The 13,405-nt window shown below is 35.4% G+C and overlaps 1 long non-coding RNA gene across 1 annotated transcript in view; it reads left to right on the top strand.

The window, feature by feature from the left end:
* Window positions 1–13,405, top strand: part of LOC147916886 (uncharacterized) — a 47,786-nt gene that overhangs the window by 19,431 nt on the left and 14,950 nt on the right. The window contains exon 2 of the long non-coding RNA XR_015552575.1: window positions 3,889–4,025. This is a non-coding gene — a long non-coding RNA (uncharacterized LOC147916886). The remainder of the gene's footprint in view (window positions 1–3,888; window positions 4,026–13,405) is intronic.

The raw sequence follows: 13,405 nt of genomic DNA, 5'->3' as shown, positions 1-13,405 counted from the left end.
TACCAACAGTGAATAGAAAGTACCAACATCCCAAGGTCTCTTTGAAATACATTTGTTCCTTTCCAATTTTTTTGCTTTTATTAAAAAAGATCCTTATGCGAAAAAAGAATGATATAGATTAAAAGTTTCTAGATGATTTGATGATTACACTGAAGGCTGGAAACTTTTAAGTAGAAGAGAAAACTCGATTGTAAATGTCCTCTTTCAGCAACATCTGAATGAGTATTAAACTCAATTTGAAGCCAAACACAAAGGTCTCTGAGTAACTGTACAGATTTTTAAGCTTCATTCTGCTACCGTTTCTGCAACTCCTGGTTTTGCTTATTGATCTTGCTATTCATGCCTAGCAAAGCTCAGAGACATTGTTTAGACCAAACCTACTCACTGATGATCTTCAGATGACTTGGGTTTTATTTTGTAATACTAAAATCATTTGCATGCACTAGCTGCTGCCTCCCACCATCATACATACATACATACACACACACACATACATACAAAGACTATAGATCTCTTAAGGAGTTTTCCTTTCTAGAAGTCATTTAATTCCATTCTTTATCTTCCACAACCTATGATAACTTGCATTTCATGACCTGTACTTAACACCAGGAGAATATACTACCTGAAAGTAGTCTCTTTAGTACTACAAGAGACTACTGGGTGAAAGGTGACATACATAAAATCACCTTCTCCCACTTGTGCTAATAGCCACTGCCAGTGAGTGACTGCCTGGAGGACCTCTGCCCTTCTGAAAGCAGCATGGGGTGGCTTCTGGGTGTGTGTATGTGGGAGAGAGAATATCTGAAATGTCACTGTTGTTCTCTCTTTGGAGATGCCACTTGGTCAGGAACATTACTTATTGAAATGTGTAACTGCAGCACATGAGGATAAGAGAGTCAAAGAATCGTTTCCAATCTCTTTGGGGTTCCTTTATCCACTTTTTGTCAAGTGAGAGACTATTTTTGAGTAAATATCTAATTTGTGGGGTATAGAATTTTCTTTCACTGCATTCTGGGTCACTCTCCCAGACACTGGTGCTCCCTTATCATGTTGACGATATTCACTGGTAATATCACCAGTTAGCAAAGGATTTAGGATTTAGTTGCAAGAACCAGGTTATTAAATCCTCAAATCTCTTGATATCCTTCAATCTCTCTCAAATATAATGACTTTTTAATTGAATAATTTTAAAATAAGGTTTAATAAGAAGTATCAGTGGCAAGCAATTGAGCCCATCTGATTTTTTGAAATTGGAAATACTATGATTTTTTTTAGATGATCAATAGGAAATCTGAAGTTATACCCTTTTATTCTCTATGGTAACATTTCTCAAAGTAATGCTCTTGAAACGTGATATCATATCATTCTGTGTGATTGCTAAAAACCCAGATTCCTGGACTATATTCCAGAGTCATTGAATCAGAATCTCAGGGGTAGGGGGAAGAAATGTACATTTTAACCTGCATTTATTCTGCTTTCTTCTTTCATGATTATTTAACTGATTGACATTGGCAAAGCAGTTACCTGGAGCTAATAAAAATTCAGACTTTATCTCCTTTTCTTCTGAATGTAAGATGATGCTGACTATTAAATCATTTTTAGCATTTGCCAGTGCTCTCCATTCTGCCATTCCTTTGCTTGTATAATGCTGACCAGGATACTTCTGGTACATTAGAAAGAGTTTGGGAATTGAACATGGTGTTGCAACTCCTGACTCTGTTACCTTACTAGCTCAGTAAGTGAATACGCCGGATACTAAAACTTTCCAAATCTCAGCTGCCTCATCTGAAAGTGGGATTAATAATTACTTTCATTTAAAGTGGTTGTTTCATGGCATTTCCGATGGTGGGACTTTTTTGAGGCCTTTTACATGCTATAGTGAAGAAAATATTTAGGGAAAAACCAAAGTTCAATCTGTGGTTTTTCTCTAGTGGAAGCAAGGATCAAGAAACATTAAAACTATGAGTATTGTGCAAAGCTGTTTAATAACAGTACTCCCTTTCACAATGAACACTGACTTGCAGAGCCAGCTCAATAAAATAGCTCTGAATGTCTCTCTAGTGCCTCCTGTTGTTGTTGAAGATGTATATGCAATGATTTTGCTAATTAGTCATAATATGGTTAACAGATGGTGAAATTTTAATTTGCGGGCGAAAAATGTGTGCAAATCTGTATGGTTACTTGGAGCTATATATAAACCTTTTAAGGATATAAATATATAAGCAGAGTTCTATTTGTGAATATGTCAGGGTGTATAATTTCAAGAAAAGTAAGAAATATAATGTTGAACATGAACCTTCAAAATATTTAAGAGTTTATTCACTAACAAAGATAACGCTAATGGTATTCATTTGATTCTTTCTTAACTGAGAACTAGAAACTGTTTAGAAAATTGAGACTACTCCCTGGATTATTTGCTGTCAGTCTCTTTCTGTGTGGGTATTAATTCTTGTTGCTCATTGCAATACATATATCACTCTGAAGCTGGCTTTGGTAGATGCTCAATGAACATTTTACAGTTAAAGAATGTTATAGTAGCTATCAATGTCTAAGGAAAGGAATCTAGGGGTGACTGGTCAAGAAGATATATCTTCTCTCACTTTTTTTTGGTCTCGGTTAGTTTGTATGCATGGTTTCTGAAGTTTAGTTTCATTCTGGATAACTAAATAATCTCAACAGAGTTTAAAGAGTTTTTGAAAATCTATCATACATGATTTTATGTCAATGTTACTCAATTAATATTTCTCTGACTTATAGTTTAAAAGGGCTGGATTGTTATAACCAATGGAAAAAGTAGGACAATTAATTACTTACCTTCTGATAGAGAATTATCTTTCCATCTGTGTCTCAAGAAAAGCTGTTCCTGGCTGTGGCACAGGTGACCCACAAGAGAATCTGGTGTGTTGCAAATTGTGGATTACTATTAATAAAGTTTGAAAATACTTTTCTTTAAAAATAAAGTTACACAGTTTGAAGGTTGTACCTATGACAACCTATCCTCACACACTTGCTTTATGATATGGTTTCTTAAGCAGGAAAGGAAAGGGCAAATTGTTACCTCATGCAAGTATTAGCCTTATCGGGTACATAGTTCTGAACTGATCATGTGAAGATTATGTGGCATATGTGCCATGGTGTGAAAAAAAGTTGCAAACCATTTGCCTGTAAATTATATATTTGTCTTCTGAAAATGCAGAAGGAAAGTAGTTTAGTGAGAAAACCTGTGTAATGTTCCTTTTCTGGGAAATTGCACATTATATCTTAAAAATAAACAAAACCAAAAGGCTTTTATGTTTTCTTGGAGCTGTTTAGATAAACTGTTGAGTTTGCTATTTGTTTCCTTCTGGGATCCTTACTGATATAGAAACTTACTGGTTCTAGATGATTCTAATATTAAGATAACTTTTACAGAGTTTTGGGTATGGTTAATTAAACCACAAAAAATGGTGATGCACGCAAGGACCAGCAACAGAGCCAAGCCATTACTGTCTCTAGGCCTGTTGGAGGGAAAGGAGGGAGCTATACACAGGAGTCTTTAGAAAACATCGAGCCATGAAAGAGAGATCATCCTAACGGACCTGTAAATATTGAGTCCACCCACCAAAAACTACAGACAATCGGTAAAGGAGTAGAGGAAATAAACATCCCAATCTCTATCTCCTCCTGTCTTCCAATTTCTGACAGTGCCTCCCATTGGTCAAACTAGCTGAAAGCCAGAGGCACGGAAGCCCAAGTGACACAGTCTATAGAGGTCAGTGTCCCAGGGCACAAATTAGGAAAGAAGGGCAGAGGGTGGGCCTGAGAGGAAAAGGAAGTGTAAACAGCAAAAGCATTACTTTGTTAAATGTGAGGCAAAAATATAAATAAGATTCCTCCTGTTTCCTCCAGGTGGCTTTGCCAATTACCAATTTCTGTATACTCAGGGGAAAGAAATGAGCAGAAACATCATGCTGGGAAAATCTGGAGCTAACATATTAACTATTTCAAATACGTCTGTGACATGCTTTTGATAGTGATGACTCTTGGTAAGTGAAACTTTTACTTTGGGTATTCTAACATTAATCAAGGGAGTCCAGACTAAGCTAGCTCTATGTTATTTCTGCATTAAAATCCAGATGGTAAAACCAACCAGCACTTGAAACGGCTACAGGGGAATTGGTGTTCTCAGGAGAGAATAGATTTCCATAAAAGCAGGAACATTCAGGAAGGACATTCAGATAAGAGACTATAAATGTAGAGCATTTTGCTAATGATAGTTTGGCAATTCCAAAGAGGACAGTGGGAATATTTTAAAAAATGAAGAGATGTGAGAGAGGGAAACAAAATAAGGTGAAAAAAAATCCAGATGGCAGTGGTGCTTTCCTTTGATGGCTGATCTGCCTTTATTGGTGCAATGGAAGATAGAGAGATCATCAAATGATACATCACTTTATCTGCTTCTGACAAGTGGGATCCCCTATTTCAGTGTGTGTTATGATTTCTGTTCCTAGAAACAAAGGAAGAAAAATTATTAAGTCATTAAAAAACCTTTTGAATATTCATAACAATATGCCCATGCTCGATTATTTAGAACAGGAAGTCATTACCAGATAAATAAGTTAAAAATGAATCATTTTTCTTCCTTTAGCCTTATTCAGTCAGTTTTGAGGCAACTACTTATAGTTAATCTTCATTATTGCTAAATTATTTTTGCTTTGGAGTCTCTACCAGCAAAAGCATGCAGACTATGGGGAGCCGTCCACATCAGAATTAGTACTTGAACAAATAAAGTGGTTTACTTGTTATATATTAATCATAGGTTAATGGGGGATGGAAATACAGTTGGCTCAGTAAGTGCTTGAGTTTTTCTTAATCAGAAATGTGCTTGAGGAACACTTTTTGAGAGAAGATAGATTAATGACAGATTTCCTAAATACAATGAAAAAAGGATATGCCTGCAAAGTTTGTTAGAATTTTATGGGTTTATAATATGAAGACTTAGCTAAAAGAAGTTGCAGGCATCATTTTCCTGACTCCTATTGGAGATATCTGCAATAGATTTAAAAAAAGTCTGTCTGACCAGTAAAATGTAATACAGAGTAAATATGGAAAATTTAATTATATAATCAATGTAGATGCAAGTAAGAATACCCATGTATGGGCAAAGACAATGAGGTGAAGAAGATTTGGTGATACTAATTATATATAGTTTTAAAGTTTATTTTTCAAAAATTATTGGTAAAATTTTTCCCCCAAATACTGAAGTTAATATGCAAACATATTTTATTATCAATGTCTTTGTATGTCTCATTATTGCTCACTAGACTGTGCCTCCTTGATTGCAATAATAAATCCTGAGCATATATGATAGATTCTGAATCATAGAAAGTACTTTAAGATATTAGAATGAAGGGACTGGCCCTGTGGTGTAGTGGTTAAGTTCACACGCTCCACCTCGGCAGCCTGGGGTTCGCCGGTTAGGATCCTGGGCGCAGACCTACACACCGCTCATCAAGCCACGCTGAGGCAGAGTCCCACATAGAAGAACTAGAAGGACCTACAATTAGGATATACAACTATGTACTGGGGCTTTGGGGAGAAAAAAGGAAAAAACAAAAAAGAGGAAGATTGGCAACAGATGTTAGCTCAGGGCTAATCGTCCTCAAAAAATAACGCATGTCTCAATTGCATCATTTATATATATATATATATATATATATATATATATATATATATATATGTATATATATATATATATATTAGGATGAATATATAAATGCTTTGAATACAAAAGGTTGTCAAAATTGAATGAGTTTACGTATACGATATACCAACTTTTGATTAAAAACAAAAGGAGGTATATACCACACCATACATGACATTTCCTTCTCTTATAGAAAACTTGCTTGTATTGGAGGCATTGGGAAATCAAGAAGATCCTCTCATAGTGTAGTTTTCCTTTGGAAAAAAGAAAACTCAGTAGAATTTGTTACTTATCAGTTAGAAATATATTAGTTTTCAAATAAAAACAACAACAAACACTTGGATTATCACATTTTAAACAAATAGGATTATTTACTTACTTATGTCAGTCAATAATCTCAAAGATCAAGACATTTTCTCTTTTTTCATTCCACTATGCTTGAAGAGGTGCTATGTTGCCTCATATTCATAAGAGAGCTACTTTAGTGCTCGCTATCATCTATATTTTAAGGTAGGAGTGTGAGAGAAAAGAGCAGTGCCAATTCCACTCACATCCTTTAATCAGGAGCGCAAAAGTTTTCTCAGAAATCTCTGCATCAAATTTTTGCTTAGTTTACATTGACTGTAACTCGACAATTGAGTTATTTCGGCATGTTTTAAATGAAGAGAGTCTGAAAATACTGGAAAAAATATAAAAGATTAGTGTGATGAGTTAAAACAAGTGATTCCCCTATGAGTTCTGGGCTTTTCATTACAGGCACTGTTAATTGTCTACGCAATTCTATCCTTATCTCTCACTTATTCCTTCCTGACAAAACCCTGGATTGTCTCATAAGGCCAGTTATTAAGCCAAAACAAGAAGAAGTTCCTGGGGATGATGCAGGCGATGAATCAGTGTGACATGATGGAATCAACACTGGCTTAGGTACCAAGATATCTGGATTTGGGTCCCAACTATTTCAATAAATAGTATCTTAAAACCAGCCCTCATTGGGCCTGTTAATCCATCTATAAAATTTAAAAGCTTAGAAAAAATTAGTGGATTTCAAATTACGTCCTTCAGGTCTGGAGTTTTGCAGAAATGTCTAGTGTTGCCCATGGAAATATGAGTACAGGAAAAACTGAAAAAGAAGGGTTATGACCCCACTTATAACAGATAAAAGTGTAATTGCTTTGGCTTATTTGTTGAGATTCCATGAATGTTTCATTTGATTAAAAAAGTATCCTATTAAAAATGTTTTAAAAACCACTGGGCAAAATGGTCTCTTAGATCTTTTCCAACTACACTATGCTTAATCAGCTATGCTTTAATATATAAATTAGAAAAGAAACAACACTATCTATCTCTCATCAAATGTAAAGCTTTACCCCATTCTAATTCAGTTTGGCATGAAAATACCCCAGGAAATAATAGAACTGCATCATACACCATTTGTATATGAGTTGTCACTTATTATTAGAAGCTTATTGTTATAAATGTGAGTGGATTCTGAGGAAAGACAACTCAAACTCTTGTAATTGCAATATATCAAGATTAATTTCAGAGATGTCATTATTATGATGGCATGAGATGATCCTTTGGTCTCTCCCCTTTAATCTACAGCAAGTAAAAGATCCATAACCCAACAAAGGTTATATTGCATAACACACCAGGACACCGGAGAGATCCACACATTGGTACATACAAAAGTGGGTGGATTAGAGTACATAGAGGAAGCTAAACAGGGGAAGAGCAGAGGCAGAGCCCAAGATCCTGGATCCTTGGCCACAGCAGCTGAGTCAGCCAATTCACCCAGTTTCAGAGAACTCATTGGGCAGCAGCAAAGGAACACCTGCAGCCATGGGAAGCAGGGTAGCAGCTGCAGAGGAGCCCCATGATCCCAGGCCCCCTGACCATGGCTTGGAGCCTGGTAGCAGCAGTGGAGGTGCACAACAGGAATCCTAAATCCCAATCTCGGTGGTGCCTGCAGCCACAAGGTAATAGGCAACAGCTGAGACAGTGCCCTGCAAACCTGGCTTCCTCCCCACCTTCCTCCTCCCCCCACCACTGCAGCTGAGATTCTGATCCAGGTGATCCCAGATACGGTGGAGGCATCAGTTATCTCTGTCCCCCAAGCAGGAAACCCAGTGACACCAGCAACAGCAAGGTATCAGTGGCCTTCAGGAGCACAGGTGGCAACAATGAGAATACCAGCAACACCCCAAATATAGGTAGTGGAGAGTAGAACATGCAGGTCCTCAAATATAGCCAGAGGCAGCTCAGGTGAGAGAAGCCAAAAACTAGCACTATAGCAACACCTACTGGAAAAAAAAGAAAGACTTCTAATCTCCAAGTGTTTGAAAACTTTGAATCAAAATAAACAAAGCTATACATAAATAAAAAACGTGTTTGCTACAAAAAATGTACTGGCAGAAGAATAAATTAGCAAACACCACAAAAAGCCATGATACCATGGCATCACAAAAAGAAAACAATTCTCCAGAAACCAAAAATAAAGTCGTGGAAGATTGTGATCTGATAAAGAATTCAAAATAGCTGTCATGAAGAAACTCTACAAACTACAAGAAAACTCAGGCAGTTCAGTGAGCTCAGGAATAAAATCAATGAACAGAAGACATACTTTACCAAAGAGATTGAAACTCTAAAAAAGAACCAAACAGAAATTCTGGAGCTGAATAATTCAATAAATGAGTTGAAGAATGCATTAGAAAGCATTGGAAATAGAGTAGATCATATGGAAGAGAGAATTAGCAAGCTCAGATATAGAAACCTAGATATGATGCAGGTAGAAGAGGAGAGAGAACTAAGACTTAAAAAAATTTGTAGAAATTCTACAAAAACTATTTGACTCCATTAAAAAGGGCAACATAAGGGTAATGGGCATCCCAGAAGGAGAAGAGAGAGAGAAGGGTGCAGAGAGATTATTTAAAGAAATAATATTTGAGAACTTCCCAAGCCTGGAGAAAGAACTGGCTAACCAAATCTGTAAAGCTAACAGAACACCCAATTATCTAAACACAAAAAGACCATCTCCAAGACATATGATAATAAAACTGTCAAAAATCAATGACAAAGAAAGAGTATTAAAAGCAGCCAGGGAGAAAAAGAAAACAATCTAAAAGGGAATCTTCATTAGGCTATCACCAGATTTGTCAGGAACTGAGACACTCTACAGGCAGGAGAGAGTGGAAGGATATATTCAAAATATTGAAAGATTAAAAACTGCCATCCAGGAATACTCTATCCAGCAAAGTTTTCTTTCAGATATGAAAGATAAATAAAGGCTTTCCCAGAAAAACAAAAGCTGAGGGAGTTCACTGCCACTAGACCTGCCTCACAAGAAATGTTGAAAGGAGCTCTCCTACCTAAAACAAAAAGGCAAAGGTATACAAGGCTTTGAGCAAGGTGTTACATAGATAGAATCAGAAAATTGCAACTTTTTGTCAGAATAGGACAGTATATACTTAATTATAACAAAGGTTAAAGGGAAAGGAAGTATAAAAAATAACTATAACCACTTCAATTTGAAAATGACCTCACAATACTAAAGGGGATAATTTGTGACAACAAAAACGTAGATGGGGAAGAGGAAAAGGACTGAACCTGCATAAGCAAATGAAAATAAGATGCTGTCATAAAAAGAAGAACTATCTTATCTATGAGAACTTTTATACAAACCACATAACCACAAAACAAAAATCCAGAGCAGAGTCACAAAACATAAAAAAAAATGACACTGAGAAACACATCACAGAAAAGCAAGTGTAGCTATTCTTACATCAGAAAAAATAGACTTCAAGTCAAAAGAGATAAGAGACAAAGACGGACATTATATAATGATAAAGGAGACAATCCATCAAGAAGACATAACATTTATTAATATATATGCACCTAACATAGGAGCACCAAAATATATAAAACAACTATTAACAAACCTAAAGGGAGAAATTGACAGCACCACAAAAATAGTAGAGGACTTCAGTGCCCCACTTACATCAATGGATAGATCATCCAGACAAAAAGTCAACAAGGAAACATTGCCCTTAAATGAAACATTAAGCCAGATGAACCTAATAGATATATATAGAACATCCCATCCAAAAACAGCAGGATACACATTCTTCTTAAGTGCACAAAAAACATTCTCAAAGATAGACCATACGCTGGGAAACAAAACAAGTCTCAATAAATTTAAGAAGATCAAACCATATCAAGCATCTTTTCTAACTTCAAAGATATGAAGCTAAAAATCAACAAGTAGAAGAAAGCTGGAAAAGTCACAAGTATGTGGAGACTAACTAACATGCTACTGAACAACTATTACATCAATAAAGAAATTAAAAGAGAAAACAGAAAGTACCTGGAAACAAATGAAAATGAAAATACAACATACAAAAATCTATGAGATGCAGCAAAAGTGGTACTAAGAGGAGAGCATAACATTACAGATCTACCTCAAGAAATAAGAAAACTCTCAATCTAACATTACACCTAAAGGAACTATAAAAAGAAGAACAAATGAGGACCAAAATCTGTAAGAGGAAGGAAATAATAAAATTCAGAGTGGAAATAAATGAAATAGAGAATAAAAATACAAAATAGAAAGGATTGATGAAACTAAGAGCTGCTTCTTTGAAAAGATAAATAAAATTGACAAATCTTTAGCTAGACTCACTAAGAAAAAAAGAGAGAAGGCTCAAAGAAGTAAAATCAGAAATAAAAGAGGAAAAATTACAATGGTTACCACAGAAATACAAAGGATTATAAGAGAATAGTATGAAAAACTATACACCAACAAATTGGATAACCTAGAAGAAATGGATAAGTTCCTAGAATCATATAACCTTCCAAAATTGAATCAAGAAGAAATAAAGAATCTGAATAGACGAATAGACTGGTTACTAGTAAGGAGATTGAAACAGTAATCAAAAACCTCTATAAAAACAAAAGTCCAGGAAGAGATGGCTTCTCTGGTGAATTCTACCAAACTTTAAAATAAGATTTAATACCTATCCTTCTCAAACTCTTCCAAAAAACTGAGGAGGAGGGGACACATCCTAACCTATTTCACGAGGCCAACATTATCCTGATACCAAACTCAGACAAGGACAACACACACACACAAATTACAGGCCAATATTACTGATGAACATAGACACAAAAATCCTCAACAAAATATTAGCATACCGAATACAACAATACATTAAATGGATCATACCATGACCAAGTGGGATTTGTTTCAGGGATGCAAGGATGGTTCAATATCCACAAATCAGTCAATATGATACACCACAATAACAAAATGAAGAATAAAAATCACATGATCATCTCAATAGATGCAGAGAAAGCATTTGACAAGATTCAGCAGTGATTTATGAGAAAAACTCTCAATAACATGAGTGTAGAAGGAAAATACCTCAACATAATAAAAGCCATGTATGACAAGCCCACAGCCAATATCATACTCAATGGTGAAAAATTGAAAGCTATCCCGCTACAAACAAGAACAAGAAAAGGATGCCTACTCTTGCTGTTCTTATTTAAGATAGTATTGGAAGTCCTAGCCAGATCAATTAGGCAAGAAAAAGAAATAAAGTGTATCTAAATTGAAAAGGAAGAGGTAAAACTATCACTATTTGCAGAGCACATGATTTTATATAGAGAAAATCCCCCAAAATTCACCAAAAAACTATTAGAAATAATAAACAAATATTGTAAAGTTGCAGGGTACAAAATGAACATAAAAACATCAGTTGCATTTCTGCACACTAACAAGTGTCAGAAAGAGAAATCAAGAATAAAATCCCATTTACAATTGCCACAAAAAGAATAAAATACCTAGGAATAAATTTAACCAAGGACTTGAAAGCCCTGTACACTGAAAACTATGAGACATTGTTAAAAGAAATCAAAGAAGACACAAAGAAATGGAAAGATATTCCACGTTCATGGAGTGGAAGAATTAACATGGTTAAAATGTCCATATTACCTAAAACAATCTACAGATTTGATGCAATCTCTATCAAAATTCCTATGACATTTTCGAAGGAAATAGAACAAAGAATTCTAAAATTTATAAGGAACAACAAAAGACCCCAAATAGCCAAAGCAATCTGGAGACAAAAGAACAAAGCTGGACGTATTACACTCCCTGATTTCAAAATATACTACAAAGCTATAGTAACCAAAACAGTATGGTACTGGCACAGAAACAGACACACAGATCAACAGAACAGAATTGAGAGCCCAGCAATGAACCCACACACTTAGGGACAGCTAATTTTTGACAAATGAGCCAAGCACAAGCAATGTAGAAAGAAAGTCTCTTCAATAAATGGTGTTGGGAAACCTCAATAGCAACATGCAGTAGAATGAAGATAGATCACTATCTGACACAATACACAAAAATTAGCTCAAAATAGATTAAAGACCTTAAACCATAAAACTCCTAGGGGAAAACATAGGCAGTATGCTCTTTGACATTTATCTTAGCAGTATCTTTTTGATTATATCTCCTCAGGCAAGAGAAACAAAAGAAAAAATAAACAAATATGACTACATCAGACTAAAATCTTCTGCACGGCAAAAGACACCAGCAACAACAAAAAAAGACAACCTACCAATTAGGAGAAGATATTTGCAAATCATTTATCTGGTAAGAGGTTAATATCCAAAATATATACAGAACTTATAAAACTCAACAGCAAAAAAACAAACAACTAGATTAAAAAGTGGGCAGAGGATCTGAACAGTCATCTTTCTAAGGAAGATATACAGGTGGCCAATGGGCACATGAAAAGATGTTCAACATTACTAATTATTAGGGGAATGCAATTCTACACCACAACGAGATATCAGCTCACGCCTGTCAGAATGGCTATTACTTAAAAGACAAGAAATAACAAGTGTTGGAGTGGATGTAGAGAAAAGGGAACCCTCGTGCACTGCTGGTGGAATGTAATTTGGTGCAACCACTGTGGACAACACTAAGAAGATTCCGCAAAAAATTAAAAGCAGAACTACCATATCATTCAGCTATTCCACTTCAGAGTATTTATCCAAAGAACACAAAAACACTAATTAAAAAATATATATGCACCTTTATGTTCATTGCAGCATTATTCATGATAGCCAAGACTTGGAAACAATCTAAATGCCCATCAATGGGTGAAAGGATAAAGAAGATGTAGTATATATACACAAAGTATACTACTCAGCCAAAAAGAAAGATGAGCTTTTGCCATTTGCAACAACAGGGATGGAGCTTGAGAGTACTACACTAAGTGAAATAAGCCAGAAAGAGAAAGAGAAATACTTTATGATTTAACTCATATGTGGATGACAAATAAACAAACAAACACACACATAGATACAGAGAACAGATTGGTGGTTACCGGAGGGAAAGGGGATAGGAGAAGGGTGAAAGGGGTAAAATGGCACATGTTTGTGATGATGGATGGCAACTAAACTTTTGGTGGGGAAGACAATGTAGTCTATACAGAAGGCGAAATATAATGATGTACAGCTGAAATTTATACAATGTTATAAATCAATGTTACCTCAATAAAAATAAAATTAAAAAAAATAATTTGCATACCTAGAGATGAGTAGATAAAAATATCTAAGGGAATGGAGTAGATTCCACAAAGAATAGATTAAAATGGTTAGGATGCCCAAGGTTCTATATATATATTGACTAAGAATGGATAAGATTAGAACCCA

This window comes from Ceratotherium simum, chromosome 6 (genome assembly GCF_057802395.1).
Source record: "Ceratotherium simum simum isolate JZ-2026a chromosome 6, ASM5780239v1, whole genome shotgun sequence".
NCBI classification, from domain to species: Eukaryota; Metazoa; Chordata; class Mammalia; order Perissodactyla; family Rhinocerotidae; genus Ceratotherium; species Ceratotherium simum.
Note: the sequence above shows the minus strand (reverse complement) of the source record. Positions and strands in the feature narration are given on the sequence as shown.